This window comes from Phyllobates terribilis, unplaced genomic scaffold (assembly GCF_046119375.1).
Source record: "Phyllobates terribilis strain yellow unplaced genomic scaffold, ASM4611937v1 Scaffold_4__5_contigs__length_816908805, whole genome shotgun sequence".
Lineage (NCBI taxonomy): Eukaryota > Metazoa > Chordata > Amphibia > Anura > Dendrobatidae > Phyllobates > Phyllobates terribilis.
This window is the reverse complement of record NW_027362764.1, coordinates 592093834-592116828: the sequence shown is the minus strand read 5'-3', so window position 1 is coordinate 592116828 and position 22995 is coordinate 592093834.

Below are 22995 nucleotides of genomic sequence, written 5' to 3'. Positions count from 1 at the left end.
CCAGGCCTCGTATTCACTGAAATTGTTCCTGGTTCGAGTATTAATAGTTTTGATATTCTGCAGTACATACACTGCATTGTGAAAGTATTTGGCCCCCTTGAACTTTTCTACCTTTTGCCATATTTCTGGCTTCAAACATAAAGATATAAAATTCTAATTTTTTGGGGAAGAATCAAGAACAAGTGGGACACAATCATGAAGTGGAACGATGCAATATTATTCGGCCCCTTTACTTTCAGTGCATCAAACTCACTCCAGAAGTTCAGTGAGGATCTCTGAATGATCCAATGTTGTCCTGAATGACTGGTAATGATAAATAGAATCCACCTGTGTGTAATCAAGTCTCCGTATAAATGCACCTGCTCTGTGATAGTCTCAAGGTTCTGTTTCAAGTGCAGAGAGCATCATGAAGACCAAGGGACATACCAGGCAGGTCCGAGATACTGAGGTGGCGAAGTTTAAAGCCGGATTTGGATACAAAAAGATTTCCCAAGTTTTAAACACCTCAAGGAGCACTGTGCAAGCGATCAAATTGAAATGGAAGGAGTATCAGACCACTGAAAATCTACCAAGACCCAGCAGTCCCTCTAAACTTTCATCTCGAACAAGAATAAGACTGATCAGAGATGCAGCCAAAAGGCCCATGATCACTCTGGATGAACTGCAGAGATCTACAGCTGAGGTGGGAGAGTCTGTCCATAGGACAACAATCAGTCGTACACTGCACAAATCTGGTCTTTATGGAAGAGTGGCAAGAAGAAAGCCATTTCTCAAAGATATCCATAAAAAGTCTTGTTTGAAGTTCACCACAAGCCACCTGGGAGACACACCAAACATGTGGAATAAGGTGCTCTGGTCAGATGAAACCAAAATCGAACTTTTGGCCACAATGTAAAACGATATGTTTGGCGTAAAAGCAACACAGCTCATCACCCTCAAAACACCATCCCCACTGTCAAACATGGTCGTGGCAGCATCATGGTTTGGGCCTGCTTTTCTTTAGCAGGGACAGGGAAAATGGTTAAAATTGATGGGAAGATTGACGCAGCCAAATACAGGACCATTCTGGAAGAAAACTTGTTGGAGTCTGCAAAAGACCTGAGACTGGGACGGAGATTTATCTTCCAACAAGACAATGATCCTAAACATAAAGCAAAATCTACAATGGAATGGTTAAAAAATAACCGTATCCAGGTGTTAGAATGGCCAAGTCAAAGTTCAGACCTGAATCCAATCGAGAATCTGTGGAAAGAGCTGAAAACTGCTGTTCACAAACGCCCTCCATCCAACCTCAATGAGTTCGAGCTGTTTTGCAAGGAAGAATGGGCAAGAATTTCAGCCTCTCGATGTGCAAAACTGATAGAGACATACCCCAAGCGACTTGCAGCTGTAATAGCAGCAAAAGGTGGCGCTACAAAGTATTAACTCAAGGGGTCCGAATAATATTGCACGCCCAATTTTTCAGTTTTTAATTTGTTAAAAAAGTTTAAAATATCCAATAAATATCATTCAACTTCACAACTGTGTCCCACTTGTTGATTCCTCGCAAAAAAAAAAGAATTTTATATTGTTATGTTTGAAGCCAGAAATGTGGCAAAAGGTAGGAAAGTTCAAGGGGGCCAAGTACTTTCACAATGCACTGTATCGTGGGCTGCCCTGCCATACAGCATAATAGTCTCAACTCTAGGATGAGTGTTTGGATTTGTATACATTGTGGGTGTAGTTTAATATAGCTTCCTCTTGATTCAGTAAAAACTTATTTTATGGGGATAAACTTTCTGGGTCGTCTTCCTTGTCTGTGACTTCATCGTATCCTGAGAACCCCCTCCGTGCTCGGCTTACAATTTGGCGTAGTCGGCAGGATACGATGATCGTCATGAACGGGGACGTGGCGAGAGGTGGCGCCTCTGCGCCAACTGCACCGGCTCAGGCCCAGCCCTGGACCTTTCAGCGACATCGAGCCAGGTGGCCCCGATGGTGTTCGAGTGACCCATCCCCACCTCTCCGGCTCGTGTAGAGTATCTTCCCGCAGGGGCGTTAATTCACCACATGGCTAAGTTTGACGGTAGTAATATAGACAGACCTACAGGATTGGAAAGAGAGGGTCCAAAGCATGGTTAAGTTGTGTAATCTGGCCCCAGAAGTGCAGGCAGAGGTGGCCTTGAGTGCACTGGAGATGGATGCTAGGCGGACGCTGATGGTGCGCTCTAAGCCTGAGAGAGACACTGTGGAGAAGATATTCGCCATACTGGAGAGGGTTCATGGGTCCCGTATACCGGTGACCCAGCCGAGGAGTAGTTTCTTCAACAAGGCCGCAGGGCGAGGAGGAGACACTGATGCGGTATGCAAATGCTCCCCAAGAGGCGGTACAGGAGATTCGGAGGAAGAACGCCACAGGCCTGGGCGCATCTCAGGAGTTAGACCAACTCCTAAGGGATCAGTTTATTGCAGGCATTAGTAGTGAGTCTTTGCGCGACAAGCTCAGAGAGATGACTAGGAGCAATCCGGTTATCACGTTTGACGATAGCTACGTGGCCGCTCTGGAAAGAGAAAAAAAATCAACCCGGTGGTCCAAAAATCAGTGAGCAGTGTCCAAATCGCAGAACCTCGAGTGGAATCAGGAGAAACAGTAGCCATGAGGGGGGCTCTCCGAGCCTTGACCACGACCCTGCAGGAACAAATGCGAGAACTCCGCCTAGAGATAGCCAAAGTGAGGGCTCGACCACCCCAAGCACCACCCCTAGCATCACAACCTCGAACCCCTACAACAGGTTTGGCAAGAGGAAGGAGTCGCGCGGGATACGGTACTACAGAGGCCCGGCCCCGCCGTGGACTTCAATGCTGGTACTGCAGACAGTATGGCCACACTGTTCGAGAGTGCCCTAGCCTGATGAGACCCAAATCAGCGTTAAACTTCAGCCCACCACAGTAGATCGGCAACTTGCGGTGGTCCACCAAAAGCCGAGCCCAGCGCGTGAGGAACATCACCTGTATGCCAGTAGCCCCGTAATGGAAGCGGAGTTAGAAGGCCGAAGTGTATGCTGCCTAGTTGAAACCGGGTCAGAATGTACCATTATGCCTCTGGAATTCTTCCAGAGAAACTTTGAATACATGATGGAGCCAGAAGACGGGAGTATCATTAGACTGATGGCCGCTAACAATCGCAAGATGAATGTACGAGGGATAGTCTGGATGCGGGTCCATCTGTTTGGACAGAACATCGGTATGAAGGGGATCGTGCTGTTGTATCACATGCCCCGGATGGGATTAGATGTAACTCTGGGAATGAATGTGTTGCGAGACTTGGATCACCGTCTATATGCCAAAAAAGGTCCTAACTATTGGCAGCAGGCCACTACGCACCAGCCTCATAAAGGCTGCAGAAGAACATCAGGAGTGGTTGGCCTGTTGGACAGGTAAGAGTGCCACCTAGAGGACCAGTAAAGATTCCACCACGACAGAAGTTATTGATGCTACCCGTGGGGACTGGACAACGGTTGAATGGGGTGGAAGTCCTGATTGAGCTTGCCAACCGAGTAGACACGCCAACCCGACCACTGGTAACCGTGCACGCAACTACATTTTTTTTGGCACCTAAACCAAAAGTCTGATCAGAGGCCTGTATATAGCTAGACAGTTAGTTAGACGGTGTTTTTGCGCAGGCCAGAACTTTCCTCACTAACGGAGCCCGGGATCTTGTTGCATAATAGTCTCAACTCTAGGCTGAGTGTTTGGATTTGTATACATTGTGGGTGTAGTTTAATATAGCTCTCTCTTGATTCAGTAAAAACTTATTTTCTGGGGATAAACTGTCTGGGTCATCTTCCTTGTCTGTGACTTCATCGTATCCTGAGAACCCCCTCAGTACTCGGTTTACATATGCTCGGGCGAGCACCGAGTAGTTACAGCTGCTCGGTGTTATGTTTGAATCACTCCCGTGTGCATGATTTGCGACTGTTTGACAGCTTTAATACATGTGAGGAATGTCTATTTCTTACACATTCCTCACATGTATTAAAGCTGTCAAACAGTTGCAAATCATGCACACTGGAGTAATTCAAACATAACACCGAGCAGCTGTAAATACTCGGTGCTCGCCCGAGCATACTCGGCGAAAGGGTTAACAAAACATACTCGCTCATCACTAATGGACATATTAATATATGGCTGATGTTAAGTAAACGTACATATGTATATTTATATATATATGTATATACTGTATATATATGCAGAGTATATACAGTATATATATATATATACATATATATATATATGTTTATATATAGTAAAACCATGCCGTAAATAATAATATTCTGTGTGAGCTCATCCATAATGTACACAAAACCTTATTGTTAAAGTGACAAGTGCATCAAAAAATGGGATGTTAAAAAGTGACTGTCATGAGGGAACATATATATAGCATGCAGCCACTTAACGATATATGTGAGCTCTTTCATGATATATTTTAAACCTTATTGTTAAAGTGTCAGGTGCATGGGAATGTATGGGTATACTACAGAGTGACATGGTGTTATGTGCCATATTCTTACTGTGTCTATACTGTGATAGAGAAAAAAAGGGAAAAATGCTAATTAGAGATGAGCGTTGTTCTACTCGAACTGTTCGCCAATTCGAGCTGTTTTGGGCGGTGTTCGAGCCGTTCGGCGAACACGAACAATTTGAGAAAAATTCGGCTGTTCGAGGTTTTGTTCGATAACTGTTCGTGCACCAAAATCATAACTGGATTTTTTCTCAGTAATGATGAAAATTAATGTTAATACGCAGTTTGAGTGTACAGCGAGGTGGGGGGAGGGGCAGGGGATGGATCTCTGCAGAAACAATGAAGATCTCCATTTTTTTTTTCTCTTTCCCGCATTTACAGTGGGGAGGTGCAATCTGTCAGCCTATCAGCAGCGCACACACGGAGCGAAGTGCTTTTTTTCACACAAGCAAGGGCATGTGTCATTGGCAGTGTATGTCACATGTCCTTGCCCTATAAGACCAAGCCATTTTCCCCGTCGCCACCATTTTCTCACTGCTGCAGCTGCGTGTTAGACGGCACCGCTGTTGCTGTGTGCGCTATACCTTGTTAATTTCAAGCCAATTTTCGCACAAATCTACAGATAGCTTGGGAGTAGGGAATAGTTGTGATTGCAGTCCTTTTAAGGACTAGGTTACAGCATTTCCTACGACTTTTATCAGGCAGGTCTGTGCTCTTAAATAGATAGATTGTGGGAGTAAAGACTAATTGTAATTGGAGTCCTTTTCAGGACTAGGTTACATCAGTTCCTATCAGTTTTTGCCAGGCAGGTCTGTGCCAGTGCTGTGCAAGTTTTTTTCACAGCATTTGGCTGAATCTAGCAAAGCTAATCCTTTTTGGCCTATTGCAGAGTGTGTTAGTCAGTGGAGTAGCCTATCTGTGTTGCAAGATATACCACCTGTGTATAGAATACCAATTTTTTTACTGCACCTAGTGAAGTAAAATCTTTTGGGCATAGCATCATTCTATTAGTCCATCTATACTGACCTCCATCAGGTTGCAAATTGAATATAATTTTTTTCTGCATCTAGCTCTGAAAAAATATTGGGCTTCTAGCTGTGTGTGGGACTTGTTGTATTAGTCCATCTATACTGACCTCCATCAGGTTGCAAACTGCATATATTTTTTTCTTCATCTACCTCTGAAAAAATATTGGGCTTCTAGCTGTGTGTGGGACTTGTTCTGTTAATCCATCTATACAGACCTCCATCAGGTTGCAAACTGAATATATTTTTTTCTGCATCTACCTCTGAAAAAATATTGGGCTTCTAGCTGTGTGTGGGACTTGTTGTATTAGTCCATCTATACTGACCTCCATCAGGTTGCAAACTGAATATATTTTTTTCTGCATCTACCTCTGAAAAAATATTGGGCTTCTAGCTGTGTGTGGGACTTGTTGTATTAGTCCATCTATACAGACCTCCATCAGGTTGCAAACTGAATATATTTTTTCTGCATCTACCTCTGAAAAAATATTGAGCTTCTAGCTGTGTGTGGGACTTGTTGTATTAGTCCATCTATACTGACCTCCATCAGGTTGCAAACTGAATATATTTTTTTCTGCATCTACCTCTGAAAAAATATTGGGCTTCTAGCTGTGTGTGGGACTTGTTCTATTAATCCATCTATACAGACCTCCATCAGGTTGCAAACTGAATATATTTTTTTCTGCATCTACCTCTGAAAAAATATTGGGCTTCTAGCTGTGTGTGGGACTTGTTCTATTAATCCATCTATACAGACCTCCATCAGGTTGCAAACTGAATATATTTTTTTCTGCATCTACCTCTGAAAAAATATTGGGCTTCTAGCTGTGTGGGGGACTTGTTGTATTAGTCCATCTATACTGACCTCCATCAGGTTGCAAACTGAATATATTTTTTTCTGCATCTACCTCTGAAAAAATATTGGGCTTCTAGCTGTGTGTGGGACTTGTTCTATTAATCCATCTATACAGACCTCCATCAGGTTGCAAACTGAATATATTTTTTTCTGCATCTACCTCTGAAAAAATATTGGGCTTCTAGCTGTGTGTGGGACTTGTTGTATTAGTCCATCTATACTGACCTCCATCAGGTTGCAAACTGAATATATTTTTTTCTGCATCTACCTCTGAAAAAATATTGGGCTTCTAGCTGTGTGTGGGACTTGTTCTATTAATCCATCTATACAGACCTCCATCAGGTTGCAAACTGAATATATTTTTTTCTGCATCTAGCTCTGAAAAAATATTTGGCCTTCTAGCAGTGTGTGGGACTTTCTCTATTAGTCCATCAATACTGACCTCCATCAGGTTGCAAATTGAATATATTTTTTTTCTGCATCTAACCCAGCCAATAGTTTTGGCCTAATACCACAGTTTGGTCACTCAGCTCTACTCGGTTCCCATCCATTGTTTTTTTGTGCAAACAACTGCAGAGTAGTGTTGAGCCACCCCCGTAGTGTTCGGGTTCGGTTCGGTTCGTCGAACACCGGGATGTTCGAGGAACTGTTCGTCGAACACCTTAGAACACCGCCGAACACCGTTAAAACCAATGGCAGGCAAACAAAAACACATAGGAACACATAGAAAACACCTTCAAAGGTGTCCAAAAGCTGACAAACTGCTCAGAAGACGCTTTCTTTAAAAAATCCGGCCGGCAATTCAGCAGCGGCATACACCGGTACCCGACAATTTAGACATGAAGGAATAGAGCATCACACATAGATTAGATAGATAGAAACATGTCAGTCACATATATATGAAGTACAGTGACAGTGTTGCTTACTGTACTTGTCATTTAGTGTAAAGGATTTATTAAAAAATATAATAGTGTTTTCGTGCACCGTCTCTTTAAAAAAGCCGGCCGGCAATTCAGCAGTGGTACCAGACAATTTATAACAGACAGAATAGAGCTTCACACATAGATTAGATAGATAGAAACATGTCAGTCACATATATATGAAGTACTGTGACAGTGTTGCTTACTGTACTTGTCATTTACTGCAAAGGATTTATTAAAAAAAATAATAGTGTTTTCATGCACCGTCTCTTTAAAAAAGCCGGCTGGCAATTCAGCATCTGTACCCGACAATTTAGAATAGAAGGAATAGAGAATCACACATAGATTAGATAGATAGAAACATGTCAGCCACATATATACGAAGTACAGTGACAGTGTTGCTTACTGTACTTGTCATTTAGTGTAAAGGATTTATTAAAAAATATAATAGTGTTTTCGTGCACCGTCTCTTTAAAAAAGCCGGCCGGCAATTCAGCAGCGGTACCCGACAATTTATAACAGACAGAATAGAGCTTCACACATAGATTAGATAGATAGAAACATGTCAGTCACATATATATGAAGTACTGTGACAGTGTTGCTTACTGTACTTGTCATTTACTGCAAAGGATTTATTAAAAAAAATAATAGTGTTTTCATGCACCGTCTCTTTAAAAAAGCCGGCCGGCAATTCAGCATCTGTACCCGACAATTTATAACAGACAGAATAGAGCTTCACACATAGATTAGATAGATGGAAACATGTCAGTCACATATATATGAAGTACAGTGACAGTGTTGGTTACTGTACTTGTCATTTAGTATTAAAATAAAGGATTTATTATTAAAAAAAATTGGCGTGGGGTTCCCCGTAATTTTAGTCTCTAGCGGAGGTTAAGCAGACAGCTGGGGCAGATGTTTGAAGCCTGGGAAGGGGGTAATACCCACGGAGCTTCCCAGGCTACTAATATCAGCCCCCAGCTGAATACCTAGCCTTTACTAGCTATTAAAATGGAGGACCCCCCCCAAAAAAATGACGTGGGGTCCCCCCTAATTTAATAGCTAGCAAAGGCTAGGCAGACAGCTGGGGGTTGATATTAATAGCCCAGGAAGGGAGCCATGAATATTGGCCCCCTCCCAGGCTAGAAACACCAGCCGTCAGCCGCCCCAGAAATGGCGCATCCATAGGATGCGCCAATTCTGGCACTTAGCCTCGCTCTTCCACGCTGCCCTGGTGCGGTGGCAGGGGGTAATAGGGTTGGGGTTGATGTCAGCTTATAATGCCAGCTGACATCAAGCCCAGGTTAGTAATGGAGAGGCGTCTATAAGACACCCCCATTACTAACCCCATAGTCAAAGTTAAAAAAAACACAAACACCCAGAATAAAGTCCTTTAATTGAAATAAACACACAATTCTTTATTGTTCTAAATTAAACCATACTTACCGTCACGCCCATTCCAGCTGAAGCCAACGATCTCCTACAATAAAGAAAAATAATAAAGCAACCTCATCCTTACCTTTCCATGGTTCCCACGACAGCTTCAGCTCTGCTACATCGAGATGACAGGCTGGACCGCAGCAGAACGCTGCCATCCAGCCTGTCATCCCGCGGACACTCAGAAGCGCAGGCATGCTTGCGCTCCTCAGTGTCTCGCTGTGACGGCATAAAGATGAGACAAGCTCATGTCCAATGAACTCGGCGCACCTCATGCACGTCACTGACAGCGTGGGAGAATTCTCCTGCACTCAGCACTTCAGCGTGAAAATTCTCCCATGCTGTCAGTGACGTAAAATGAGGTCAGCTGAGTTCATTGGACATGAATGAGCTCACCTCATGCACGTCACTGACAGCGTGGGAAAATTCTCACGCTGAAGCGCTGAGTGCAGGAGAATTTTCCCACGCTGTCTGTGACGTGCATGAGGTGAGCTCATTCATGTCCAATGATCTCAGCTCACCTCATGCACGTCACTGACAGCGTGGGAGAATTCTGACGCTGTAGCGCTGAGTGCAGGAGAATTTTCCCACGCTGTCAGTGACGTGCATGGGGTGAGCTCATTCATGTCCAATGAACTCAGCTGACCTCATGCACGTCACTGACAGCGTGGGAGAATTCTCCTGCACTCAGCTCTTCAGCGTGAGAATTCTCCCACGCTGTCAGTGACGTGCATGAGGTCAGCTGAGTTCATTGGACATGAATGAGCTCACCTCATGCACGTCATTGACAGCGTGGGAAAATTCTCCTGCACTCAGCGCTACAGCGTGAGAATTCTCCCACGCTGTCAGTGACGTGCATGAGGTGAGCTCATTCATGTCCAATGAACTCAGCTGACCTCATGCACGTCACTGACAGCGTGGGAGAATTCTCACGCTGAAGTGCTGAGTGCAGGAGAATTCTCCCACACTGTCAGTGACGTGCATGAGGTGCACCGAGTTCATTGGACATGAACTCGTCTCATCTTTATGCCGTCACAGCCAGACACTGCAGAGCGCAAGCATGCCTGCGCTTCTCAGTGTCTGCGGGATGACAGGCTGGATGGCAGCGTTCTGCTGCGGTCCAGCCTGTTATCTCGATGTAGCAGAGCTGAAGCTGTCGTGGGAACCATGGAAAGGTAAGGATGAGGTTGCTTTATTATTTTTCTTTTATTGCAGGAGATCGTTGGCTTCAGCTGGAATGGGCGTGATGGTAAGTATGGTTTAATTTAGAACAATAAAGGAATGTGTCTTTATTTCAATTAAAGGACTTTATTCTGGGTGTTTGTGTTTTTTTGTAACTTTGATTATGGGGTTAGTAATGGGGGTGTCTTATAGACGCCTCTCCATTACTAACCTGGGCTTAATGTCAGCTGGCATTATAAGCTGACATCAACCCCAACCCTATTAGCCCCTGCCACCGCACCAGGGCAGCGTGGAAGAGCGAGGCTAAGTGCCAGAATTGGCGCATCCTATGGATGCGCCATTTCTGGGGCGGCTGACGGCTGGTGTTTCTAGCCTGGGAGGGGGCCAATATTCATGGCTCCCTTCCTGGGCTATTAATATCAGCCCCCAGCTGTCTGCCTAGCCTTTGCTAGCTATTAAATTAGGGGTGACCCCACGTCATTTTTTTGGGGGGGTCCTCCATTTTAATAGCTAGTAAAGGCTAGGTATTCAGCTGGGGGCTGATATTAGTAGCCTGGGAAGCTCCGTGGGTATTACCCCCTTCCCAGGCTTCAAACATCTGCCCCAGCTGTCTGCTTAACCTCCGCTAGAGACTAAAATTACGGGGAACCCCACGCTAATTTTTTTTAATAATAAATCCTTTATTTTAATACTAAATGACAAGTACAGTAACCAACACTGTCACTGTACTTATTATATATGTGACTGACATGTTTCTATCTATCTAATCTATGTGTGAAGCTCTATTCTGTCTGTTATAAATTGTCGGGTACCGCTGCTGAATTGCCGGCCGGCTTTTTTAAAGAGACGGTGCATGAAAACACTATTATTTTTTTTAATAAATCCTTTGCAGTAAATGACAAGTACAGTAAGCAACACTGTCACAGTACTTCATATATATGTGACTGACATGTTTCTATCTATCTAATCTATGTGTGAAGCTCTATTCTTTCTGTTATAAATTGTCGGGTACCGCTGCTGAATTGCCGGCCGGCTTTTTTAAAGAGACGGTGCACGAAAACACTATTATATTTTTTAATAAATCCTTTACACTAAATGACAAGTACAGTAAGCAACACTGTCACTGTACTTCGTATATATGTGGCTGACATATTTCTATCTATCTAATCTATGTGTGATTCTCTATTCCTTCTATTCTAAATTGTCGGGTACAGATGCTGAATTGCCGGCCGGCTTTTTTAAAGAGACGGTGCATGAAAACACTATTATTTTTTTTGATAAATCCTTTACACTAAATGACAAGTACAGTAAGCAACACTGTCACTGTGCTTCTTATATGTGTGACTGACATGTTTCTATCTATCTAATCTATGTGTGAAGCTCTATTCTTTCGGTTCTAAATTGTCGGGTACCGGTGTATGCCGCTGCTGAATTGCCGGCTTTTCATGTTTCACTGTGAGCACTGTTCCCATCGATTTGGGCAATCACTGTAATGCCACAACCAGCATGGCTGTGGCATTACAGTGAGTGGCAGACAATCCCTGCATGATTGGTGCTCTAAATAGCGCCAGACATGCAGGACACGCTTTTGGTGCACGAACAGTTATCGAACATAACCTCGAACAGCCGAATTTTTTGCAAATCGTTCGGGTTCGTCGAACAACTCGAACACCGCCCAAAACAGCTCGAATTTGAGATTGGCGAACAGTTCTAGTCGAACACCGCTCATCTCTACTCCAGAGTTGTTAATTAGTTAACCACCAAAATGACTGGAAAAAGGCCTGCTGCTGGTGGAAAGGGGAATAGGCGTGTTGGGAAGGGGAAAAAAGGTTGTATCCGTGGGGTAGGTGTTAAAGCAACAGTAGCATCTGCAGAAGAAAGACCATCTTCCAGCCAAACTAAAATGTCTACTTCTTTTAGCGGACAATGTGATAAGATCCCTTTCTTACGGCCACGCCAATCGCTACAAATTCCAGATGAGGCACAAAAACAGCAGGTGCTTCAAAGGATATCAAGTGCTCCGTTAAGTGGGCTCTCCTCCACATCAACTTCAACATCACAAATACTCCAGTCCTCAAAGGTGTCACCCCAATCGCACTTGCTTCCTCACAGCTCCCAAATCTCCAGCTGCCCGTCTGAGTATGAGGTAGAACAGATGGTTGAGTCTGCAGAGCTGTTTACTCATACTATAGCCTGGGAATCAGAGGTCGACTCCAGCGCTTCTGTGAATCCAGACGAGGAAATGATCTGCACTGATGCCCAGAATCTTTATGAGTCGGATCCAGGACCAGACGCAGAAGGTTCTGACCATAATGTAGACCCTCATTCCCAAACTGTAACTCCTGTTGGTGGAGACAATGAGGAAGACGATGATAAGACTCAAATACCTGATTGGAGCGACAACTTTAGTTTTTTGTCAGGGCAGGAACAGGTTGGCTCTGAGGACGACGGGTGTGATAACGCACAGGGTGATGATGATGAGGTTGGAGATCCCACTTACTGTCAACCCACAGTCAGCCAAGAGATGAGGTCATCAGAGGAGGTGGAGGAAGATGCTAGTGACGACGAGGTCAGGTTGCGCCTTCCTGGACAGAGACGTAGTACTGGAAGCACGTCAACAACTGCATCCTCAAACACAACTCTGCCTCTCACCACAAGTTGTGGTGGCTCTTCAGGTCGCATGGGTGCTAAGCCTTGCATAGCCTGGGCATTTTTTCAGATCGATAAAGATGACCCAACTCGTGTTATCTGTAACATTTGTCAGCAAAAGCTAAGTAGAGGCCAAAAAATTCATAGTTTGAGTACTTCATGCATGAACCGGCACATGGACATGAAGCATAAGTTGCAGTGGGAAGCTGAGTGTGCTACAATGCGGCCTAGCCGGCCGGGCCAACCACCGTCTGCCATATCTTGTGCATCCGCGGCCTCTTCATCCTCTGTGACTGGGGGGACAGCAGTCACACCTGTTTTGGGGCGCAGACCTGCCACCTCTTTACCCGCAACAGCCAGCGTGATTGGCAGGTCATCATTTTCTTTGGAGGTGGTAACACCAGCTGGTGTTGAGCGCTGTCCGACATCGATAGCACCACCTGTGGATCAAGGCAACCTAACATGTCCGCCTGCATCTTCCTCACAGACCAGCAGTTTGCCGGGGACACCCTTATCAACCCCGTCTAAGCACAATGGCCAGCCCTCGGTCCCTCAGATGTGGACAAGTAAAAGACCATTTCCTCCTAGCCATGAGAAAGCTAAGAGGTTGAATTTCACCATCTGCAAGTTCTTGGCTACAGAAGTGCTGCCTTTCCGCCTGGTGGACACAGAGGATTTTCGAGACCTTATGTCCGTCGCAGTGCCCCAGTACCAGATGCCCAGTCGGCACTACTTCTCAAAGAAAGGTGTGCCTGCGCTCCACCAGCATGTCGCACACAACATCACCGCTTCTTTGAGAAACTCTGTGTGTGACAGGGTGCATTTCACCACAGACACTTGGACGAGTAGGCATGGACAGGGGCGTTACATGTCGCTGACTGGGCACTGGGTAACTATGGTGACAGCAGGACAAGGGGCTGCTGTCCAAGTCTTGCCGTCCCCACGAGTTGTGCGTCAATCCTCTTTATGTCAAAGTTCCTCCACTGCTTCTGCCTCCTCAACCTCCTCTCGGTCTTCCACCTGCACCCAAAGCCTGTCTGGTCATGCCACAAGCTTTCTAACAGCGCAGAAGGGATCCTGCACACCTCCTTACTATGCTGGCAGTAGGGCTCAACGTCATCAGGCGGTTTTTACATTGAAATGTCTCGGAAATGTGAGTCACACAGCTGAGGAGTTGTGGTCAGCTCTGGAGAACCAATTTCATGAATGGTTGTCTCCACTGGACCTGAAACCAGGGAAGGCCGTGTGCGACAATGCTGCAAACCTGGGTGCGGCCCTTCGCCGGGGCAATGTCACACACGTGCCTTGTATGACTCACGTGTTGAACCTGGTTGTCCAGCAATTTTTTGCCCACTATCCCAGACTAGATGGCCTTCTGCAGAGGGCACGGTCGCTGTGTGCTCACTTTCGCCGTTCGCATCCTGCAGCTCAGCGACTTACATCTCTACAGAAGTCGTTGGGCCTGCCACTTCACCGGCTAAAATGCGATGTGCCTACCTGGTGGAATTCAACTCTGCACATGTTGCAGCGACTGTGGCAGCACCGACAAGCCCTGGTGCAATACGTTCTGACGTATAGCCTGGGTCAACGAGATCCAGAGGTGGGGCAAATCACGCTGGAGGAGTGGTCTCAGATCAGGGACCTATGCACCCTTCTGCACAGTTTTGAAATGGCGACGAAGATGTTTAGTGCTGACGATGCCATTATCAGCATGACTATTCCGGTGATTTACATGCTGGAGCACATGTTAAACAGAATTCGGAGTCAGGTGGTGGCACAAGAGGAGGTGGAGGAAGTAGAGGAGGAGGAGTTGTATGCGGAAGGGCTAACATCTGCAAGGTCCAGACGGTCGGCAGCACCAAGGCGGCAGGCATGTGAGGGTGGGGGAGATGGTTTTACCAGGGCGCATGGTAGCAGCCAAACTAGTGAGGAAGGTGCAGGAGCCCAGGAAGAAGTGGAGGACGAACTGATGGAAGACTCAACAGATGAGGGAGACCTTGATCACATTTCTGTTGTGCGAGGTTGGGGGGAGAGGACAGAGGAAGGAAGCATGATTGTTACCTCGCCACCAACACAACAGGGACTTGGTGCTCCTGGATGCGCAACACACATGAGTGCCTTCTTGCTGCACTACCTGCAACATGACCCTCGAATTGTGAGAATTAGAAATAATCCTGACTACTGGGTTGCCACACTGTTAGATCCCCGGTACAAAAGTAAATTTGCAGAAATTATTCCTGCCATAGAAAGGGATGCATGCATGCAGGAGTATCAGCAGAGACTGTTGCAGAATCTTACATGTGCTTTTCCACAAAATACCAGTGGTGCACGTAGTGAATCTCACAGTTCCAACTTGCCAACCGTGGGACCGTCAAGTGTTCAGCACTCAAACCGTAACAGAACCGCAGTATCTGCTGGTAACATCAATTTTGCGGAATCATTTCACCACTTTTTTAGCCCATCCTTTGCAAGGCCACAGGAGACAAGAAGTCTGACACATAGTCAACGCCTAGAGACGATGGTACAGGAGTATCTCCAAGTAAACATTGAAGCCACGACTGTGTCACTGGACCCTTGCTCTTTTTGGGCTTCCAATCTGGATAAATGGCCAGAGCTAGCCACTTACGCCTTGGAGATCTTGTCATGCCCCGCAGCCAGCGTTCTGTCTGAACGTGTGTTCAGCGCTGCTGGTGGTGTGCTGACAGATAAGCGCACGCGGCTCTCCACTGATAATGTAGACAGACTCACGTTCATAAAGATGAACAAATCATGGATCCGAAACGACTTTTCTACCCCTGTGTCATCCTGGGGAGAGTAAAAGCTTGATGATTGGTTAAAATCACCCTACCAACCGAATTAAGCTTTCAAATTACTAATCATGTTTATCTGTATCTTGGCTGGAAAATAATTTGGGCTTTGTAGCAGTGTGCAGCACTGATTCTATTAGGCCATCTATAATAAGCTCCACCAGATTTAAAATTACTAATCATGTTTATCTGTATCTTGACTGGAAAATAATTTGGGCTTTGTAGCAGTGTGCAGCACTGATCCTATTAGGCCATCTATACTAAAGCTTCACAAGATTTAAAATTAATAATAATTTTTAGCTGCATCTAGCCCGGAAAATAATTTTGGGGCTCCGAGATGCGCAAGACACATAAGTGCCTTCTTGCTGCACTACCTGCAGCATGACCCTCATATTGTCAGAATTCGAAGTAATCATGACTACTGGGTTGCCACACTCTTAGATCCCCCAAACTTTTCGATCAACCTTTTCATTTTAATAAAGACCAAAAAAATGGTCATTTTTTAAATTATAAGCATTAGCAGGTTGTTAGAAACTGAAATCAAACAGTTTTCAACTCAAAACTTTATTCTAGGTGATGTTACATTTTCACATAGGACCCCTTGTTCGAAAGGAGCTTCTGAACTCTCTCGTCCATTGAATTTGTCAGGTTTTGGATGGTTTCTACTTCAATTGTTTTGCATGAGGACAGAATACCCTCCCAGAGCTGTTGCTTAGATGTGAACTGCCTCCCGCCATCATAGACACTCCTTTTAATGATGCTCCAAAGGTTCTGAATGGGGTAGAGGTCAGGGGAGCATGGGGGTCACACCATAAGTTTGTCCCCTTTTATGCCCATATCAGCCAGAGATGCAGATGTTTTATGTGCAGCATGAGATGGTGCATTATCATGCAGAAAAATGATCTTGCTGTGAAATACACGGTTCTTCTTCTTGAACCATGGCAGGAAGTGCTGTTTGAGAAAATCCACATACATTATGGAGTTCATCTTTAGCGCCTTCAGGGATCCTAAAGGGGCCGACAATCTCTCTCCCCATGATTCCAGCCCAAAACATTACTCCACCTCCTCCTTGTTGGCGCTGTAGCCGTGTTTGCGTGGGGTGTCCATCAACCAGCCATCCTCCACTCCATCCATCTGGACCATCGAGCGCTGCACGGCACTCATCCGTGAACAAAACAGTTTTGAAATCAGTCTTCATGTAATGTTTGGCCCACTGGAGCCGTTTCTGCTTGTGTGAAGTGGATAGAGGAGGTCGACAGGATGGCGTATGCACAGCTGCAAACCTCTGAAGGACCCTGCATCTTGTTGTTCGGGGGACGTTGGAGGCACAAGCAGCTTCAAAAACTTGTCTGCTACTATGACAAGGCTTTTTTGCCGCTGCTCTTTCAACCTGACGTAATTGCCTGTAGGAAAGAGTCCTCAATTTGCCCTTATCAGCACGCACACGTGTGTACTGTGAATCAGCTACATACTTCTTGATTGCCAAGACACTTCATCCTGATCATCGCACAATGTTGATTGTAGTCATGCCTTGACCTAAACACTCCACAATTTGTTGCTTCTCAGCAGCCGACACATCCTTTTTCTTTCCCATTTTGGCAGAAAATGTAGGCTGCTTAATAATGTGAGACAGCCTTCTTAAGTAGTCTTGCCTTTCATTGGACACACCTGCCAAACTAATTAGCACAGGTGTCTGAAATTGCTTACAGTGATATAAAGAGCCCTGACACACATCACCATCAATGAGTTTAACTGACAAACAAACAAATTCTTCCCTTATCACTCCTAAACACTTTTTGCATAATAATTTGGATCACAGTGTACATGTGCTTTTCCACAAAACACCAGTGGTTCACGTAGTGAATCTTACAGTTCTAACTTGCCAACCGTGGTCTGTATGGAGTTGTTCAATAAAGGGCCCAAAATTAAGATAACATAGATGGGAGAGGTCTCTATGAATAGGAATTCCTAAGTATTTGATACCCTGTGAGGGCCAGGCAAAGGGAAAGTTGGACTGGATGGAATCCTATATGGATTTGGGGAGGGAGACATCGAGGGCCTCAGACTTCGCTGCATTGATTTTAAAATTTGACCATGTAACAAAGTGATCTATTTCAGCCACAACAGCATGGATGGATATATGTGATTGAGTGATATATACTAGGACATCATCAGCAAATAGAGAGCACTTGTACTCGGTGCCTCCCACCTCAATCCACCTAATATTGGGGTTATGGCGAATTGATGAGAGCAGGTGCTCCGTCACTAGGATGTATAAGAGAGGGGACAGAGAACATCCCTGCCTTGTCCCATTGGTGATTGTGAAAGGTGATGAGAATGTTCTGACGCGCCCCCTGGGCCTTGGGACACCTGGAGCCGGACCCTTTTTGGTGGATGCTGGTGGTTGTAGTCTCCGTGGCGGCAACCCGGTTCCGTGGCTCAGGGCGGTCAAACCAGTGGCGGAACTATTTATGTGGTTTTGATGTTTAAATGTCCGACTACGCCACCCGTGGATTGCGGTCAGAGTGAACCGCCGCTCCAGGGCAGACCGCTGAGGCTGGTGTTGTGGGTGCAGCAGAGCATAGCATAACTCCCCACGGGAGGAGTATAGCCTCAGGGCAGTGTATGCGGAGGATGGGGGTGATGGTGCAGGGCAGCAGCAGTAATGACACGGAGTCAGTGATGCAGTCCAGGGCCTTTACTCACAGTTCTTATTATCCAGACCACGTCTGCAGGTAACGGCTGCCCACGTCGTACTGTGCTCACCAGGTGAGGGGCTCAGACAACTCCCAGATAACTTTGGAGTGCTTCACAGGACCCCCTTTGTGTGTCCTTTGTCTGGCCTTTCTTACCAACCCTTCTGTCCGGCTGCCTCGGGCCTCCTCTTGGTAAACTTGGCGCCAGTTTCCCTGACCCTATGTGGTGCCTTATTAGTGGGTGTAGCGAGGGGCTGCGCCACATAAAATGTCACACCCTCCTGTTTCTAGCTGAGGGTCGTTTCCTGCCTCCACTAGTTTCGGGGACTGGTCTCCCCCTTTTGCCTGACCCCTCCACGCAGGTGGATTCGGGCGTGCGGTGGCGACTCACCCGTCCGCACCCCTGAGATCCCTTCGTTCCTCGTTCCTGGAGCCTTCTCCGCTCCTCTTCCTTCCTTCTCCCTCTTCCAGGCCTGGGCCTCTGTTACTAGGCCCGCCTCCGGAGCAGAGCTCATGCAGAGCCCCTGCTCCCTGCCACTTCTGCTCAGACTTCTCTGCACTGAACTAAGATGGTGCCCACCTTTTATACTCCCTTCTCAATGCACCCAGGAACTGCTTCCTCCCTGCTCCTGCACTACAGGGTTCCCCTTCCTCAGTGTTCCCTCCCCCCACTCCAGCCAGGGACAGGGACTGTCGTGCCCATCTCAGGGGCATATTGGCAGCCCTGCCCCACGGCAATGTGGTGTAATGCATGCAGGTGTCGGGTCCTGATCCACACTACATCCTTACCTGAGAGTGAGATATCACACCTCTGGGTGAGGTGCAATACCTCTGTAGCAACTGAGCCCTCAGGGTGCTACAATTCCATTTATCTTCAGCCTAGGTGACGTATTGCGATACAGGGCCGTGATTTTGGCTATAAAAGGGTCCCCTAGACCCCTACCCCAAGCTTTTTAAGAGAATCATATATGGCGTGCCAGGAGACTCTATGGAATGCTTTCTCAGCATCCAACGAGAGTATCTAATTACAAATTTTTAACTGCATCTAGCCCAGGAAATACTTTGTGCCTAGTAGCAGGGTCTGCTAGTCAGCGGATTATCCCGGCTGTTAAGCAAGCTACACCACCTGTAGTTTGGACACTTCATTTTTTCAAAGGAAATGCTTCGGGACCATGGGATACTCAGTGAAGAGCATCAGGAGGCACCCCAAGGCATAGGGGCTCGGACTGGCAGTAGGATGCCTTGCGGTGGACAGCCGAGCTCGATCCTTATAAAAGCTTTTTAACTGCAGCAGCTTTAGTGGACGCTACTGGAGCTGGAATTAAGCGGCTGCTGGCTTGAGACTTGCCCTCCAATAGATCCTTGTAAATGGATTTAAAGTGTATTTATTCAAATTAGAGAGACAATTTAAATTAAAAAGCTTAGAGCTGCCTCCACCACAGGGGGGCTCGCTCGACCCACCAGCGGACAGGCACCAGTATTGGGAGAGGGGGGCTGGCCGTCAGGGTTCACCGCGGCTCTGGCACAAACCCGGCGACACGGAGGTGGCACGGGCAGGAGTGGACTGAACGTGTCGGCTTCTCACTTTTTGGATTCTAGAAGGGCATGACATGCCTATATCTGTGTCTCCCCCTCCTTTTACTCCTCCACCTCTTTTCTTTTCGCATGACTATATGTACTTGTCACTTTTCCATGTGTTAGTTGTGTCTTCTGAGCAGTTTGTCAGCTTTTGGACACCTTTGGAGGTGTTTTCTATGTGTTTCTATGTGTTTTTGTTTGCCTGCCATTGGTTTTAACGGTGTTCGAAGGTGTTCGATGAACAGTTCGGCGAACACACGGGTGTTCGACGAACCGAACCGAACTCGAACACTACGGGGGTGGCTCAACACTAATGCTAATATAGGTATAATGTGAAATGACATTATTAAAAAGACCATATTTTACAAGAAAGGTAAATGATTATATAGACTTATACAGTACAGACCAAAAGTTTGGACACACCTTCTCATTTAAAGATTTTTCTGTATTTTCATGACTATGAAAATTGTACATTCACACTGAAGGCATCAAAACTATGAATTAACACATGTGGAATTATATACTTAACAAAAAAGTGTGAAACAACTGAAAATATGTCTTATATTCTAGGTTCTTCAAAGTAGCCACCTTTTGCTTTGATGACTGCTTTGTGCTCTCTTGGCATTCTCTTGATTTGACACTAAGCAGAAACCAGGCCCCTGCTGTGAGATCGCTGGTCGTGTCGGAATGGTTTGAACCTATTTTTGATCATTGAGGTCCCGCTGGGTAGCATGCATCGGTGTGTTTGACACCTTGCATCGTTATATAGATCGTTACGGGTCGCCGCATCGTTGCTGCGTCGTTGGGAAGATCTGACTGTTTGGCATCTCACCAGCAACCACATAGCGACGCAGCAACGATTCCTGGCAGGTCGTATCGTTGTCGGGATCGCTGTAGCGTCGCTTAGTGTGACGGGGCCTATAGTTGCGGGTAATGGGGGACTCTGTGAGCTAATCTCTGATGCAGTTAATTGTTTGTTAAAGCCTTTAGTCTCTACCCTGGTTTCATCAAGGACACAAATGCATCAGAGATCTGACCAGTTACGTTTGGATAATAATATGCTCAAGGTTACAGCAGACATAGAAGCCAAGTCTATCAAACACAAACATGGTCTGGTAGCCAATTAATGTTTTTTACATTCTAGAAATATGGATGGTTCCCTGGCAGATTTAATTTTGATTCTTTTGGAATTCCTTTTGAACCATAATGCTTTCATCTTTAACAACAACATCTATCTGCAGCAACAAGGCAAGGTAATGGGGGCATTCTGCTCCCCCTCATATGCGAACCTCTTCTTAGAAGCTTGGGAGAGGGATATCTTCCAAGAAGACGCCATCCCGGAAAAGGAACAAGTCCACAACTTGATAAGATATATCAATGATGTCCTCTTTTTTGGGAAGGTATGGAAAAACAATTGGAAAGTTTAATACAGAAATTAAATTCTAATGATATTAATATCTAACTTATATTTGAGTCTGGCAGGGCATTGGAGTTTCTGGACATTTCTATTTCTACATCTAAAGAAGGAGATATGCACACGGATGTATATAGAAAACCGACAGCAACTAACTCTTTCCTCATTGCAGATTCTTCGCACCCCAGATCCATTATCCATGGCACTCCCAATTTCTAAGGGCCAAAATAATTTGTTCGATGCAAATGCCGATCAGAAGAAATCTGCAGACCTGACACAAAGATTTTAAAAAAAGGCTATAGCAAGAGGCTGATTAGATGGGGATACAATAAGGCTGTCAGGACTCAAAGAAATTAATTACTATATGGCAGTACCAGTCGGAGGAGCAAGAATAAGAATAGGTACTCCTTATATCAACTTACAATAGCCATTGACAAGATCTGACAGCCATTGTTAAGAAACACTGAAACGTCCTATTGGTAGATCCTGCCTTAAAACTAATTTTTCCAGCCTCCCCTTCGTTCGTAGCCAAACGGTCTGCCAACCTTAAGTATATACTCGTTCTCAGCCACTATGATCCCAAAAAAAGCAGTAACCAACAGAAATTTGAAATAAATGTATTTCTTTCCGTGTGGCCTACGTAAGGCCTGCCTTAATTTAACTAGATCTACAAATTTCAAGAATTTTGATGGCTCCTGAACCTTCAAAATTAGGAAACATCCCAACTGCTCCTCAAAGGTGTAGTATACCATGCCGAATGCCCATGTGGTAAGGTGTACATTGGGCTTACGATCCGAGAATTAAAAATTAGAGTCAGGGAGCACATCCATGGCATTGAAAAATTCCGATCTATTGAAGATGACACTCTACTAAAAACCTTACCACAACATTTTCAACAGTTACATAATTTCATTTTGAGGGGTTTGGTCATCAAAGGTATTGATCAGGTAAGTCTGGGATCTTGGGGTGGAGACATCGGCAGGACTCTTGCCCAGTTGGAAAGTCGATGGATTTATCATCTTGGCACTCTCTGTCAGCAGGGACTTAATGAAAGCCTAGGTTTCTTTTTTGTGATTGGGTGTTTTTTTAAGGGGTGGGAGAGTTTAGTTTGGCAGATTTAACTATTTAGTATCAATTCTGATTTTATTGATTTTAATTTTGTTTCATGGTTTTATTTTTTCATGGATTTTTATTCTGCTTATGCCATAGTCATAAAGCCTATGGAAGGTTGAGATGAAAAATCGGTCAGATTGAATGAGATCATCTGGATACCCCAACTCTTTGGTTATTGATAAAGGCAAATTCATACTTCTTCTTTTGATTACAGAATAGGATTGGACTATTCCTCGTTGGACTTTCTTCAGATTTCCTAAGATCAACAGATCTTGATATCAAAGGGGCTATTAATGGGCTAATCTTGGAATAGATTGACGACTTATGGGGTCATTTGCCTGGTGGACACTAATTTGGGATGATTCTCCTCCCACCTCCCCTTTCCTTCTGTTTGGGAATTATCATATCTTTGTCTTTATGCCATATGTATATCTATCCCTAAGATAAACATGGACATTTAGAATTGTTTCCATATAAATTATGGGTATTCATTTGGTAGTTTTTCCATAGTGTATGTATTCACATACATTTTGTATATAAGTCCATATAATCATTTACCCTTCTAGTGAAATATGGTCTTTTTCATAATGCCATTTCACATTATACCCATATTAGTATTTTTCCCTTTTTTTTCTCTTTCACAGTATAGACACAATAAGACTAAGATCACATAACACATATATGGCCACATAATACCAGTCACTCTGTAGTATACCCATACGTTTCCATGCACTTGTCATTTTAACAATAAGGTTTAAAATATATCACAAAAGAGCTTACATATATTGTTATGGATTATGTGGCTGCATGATATATA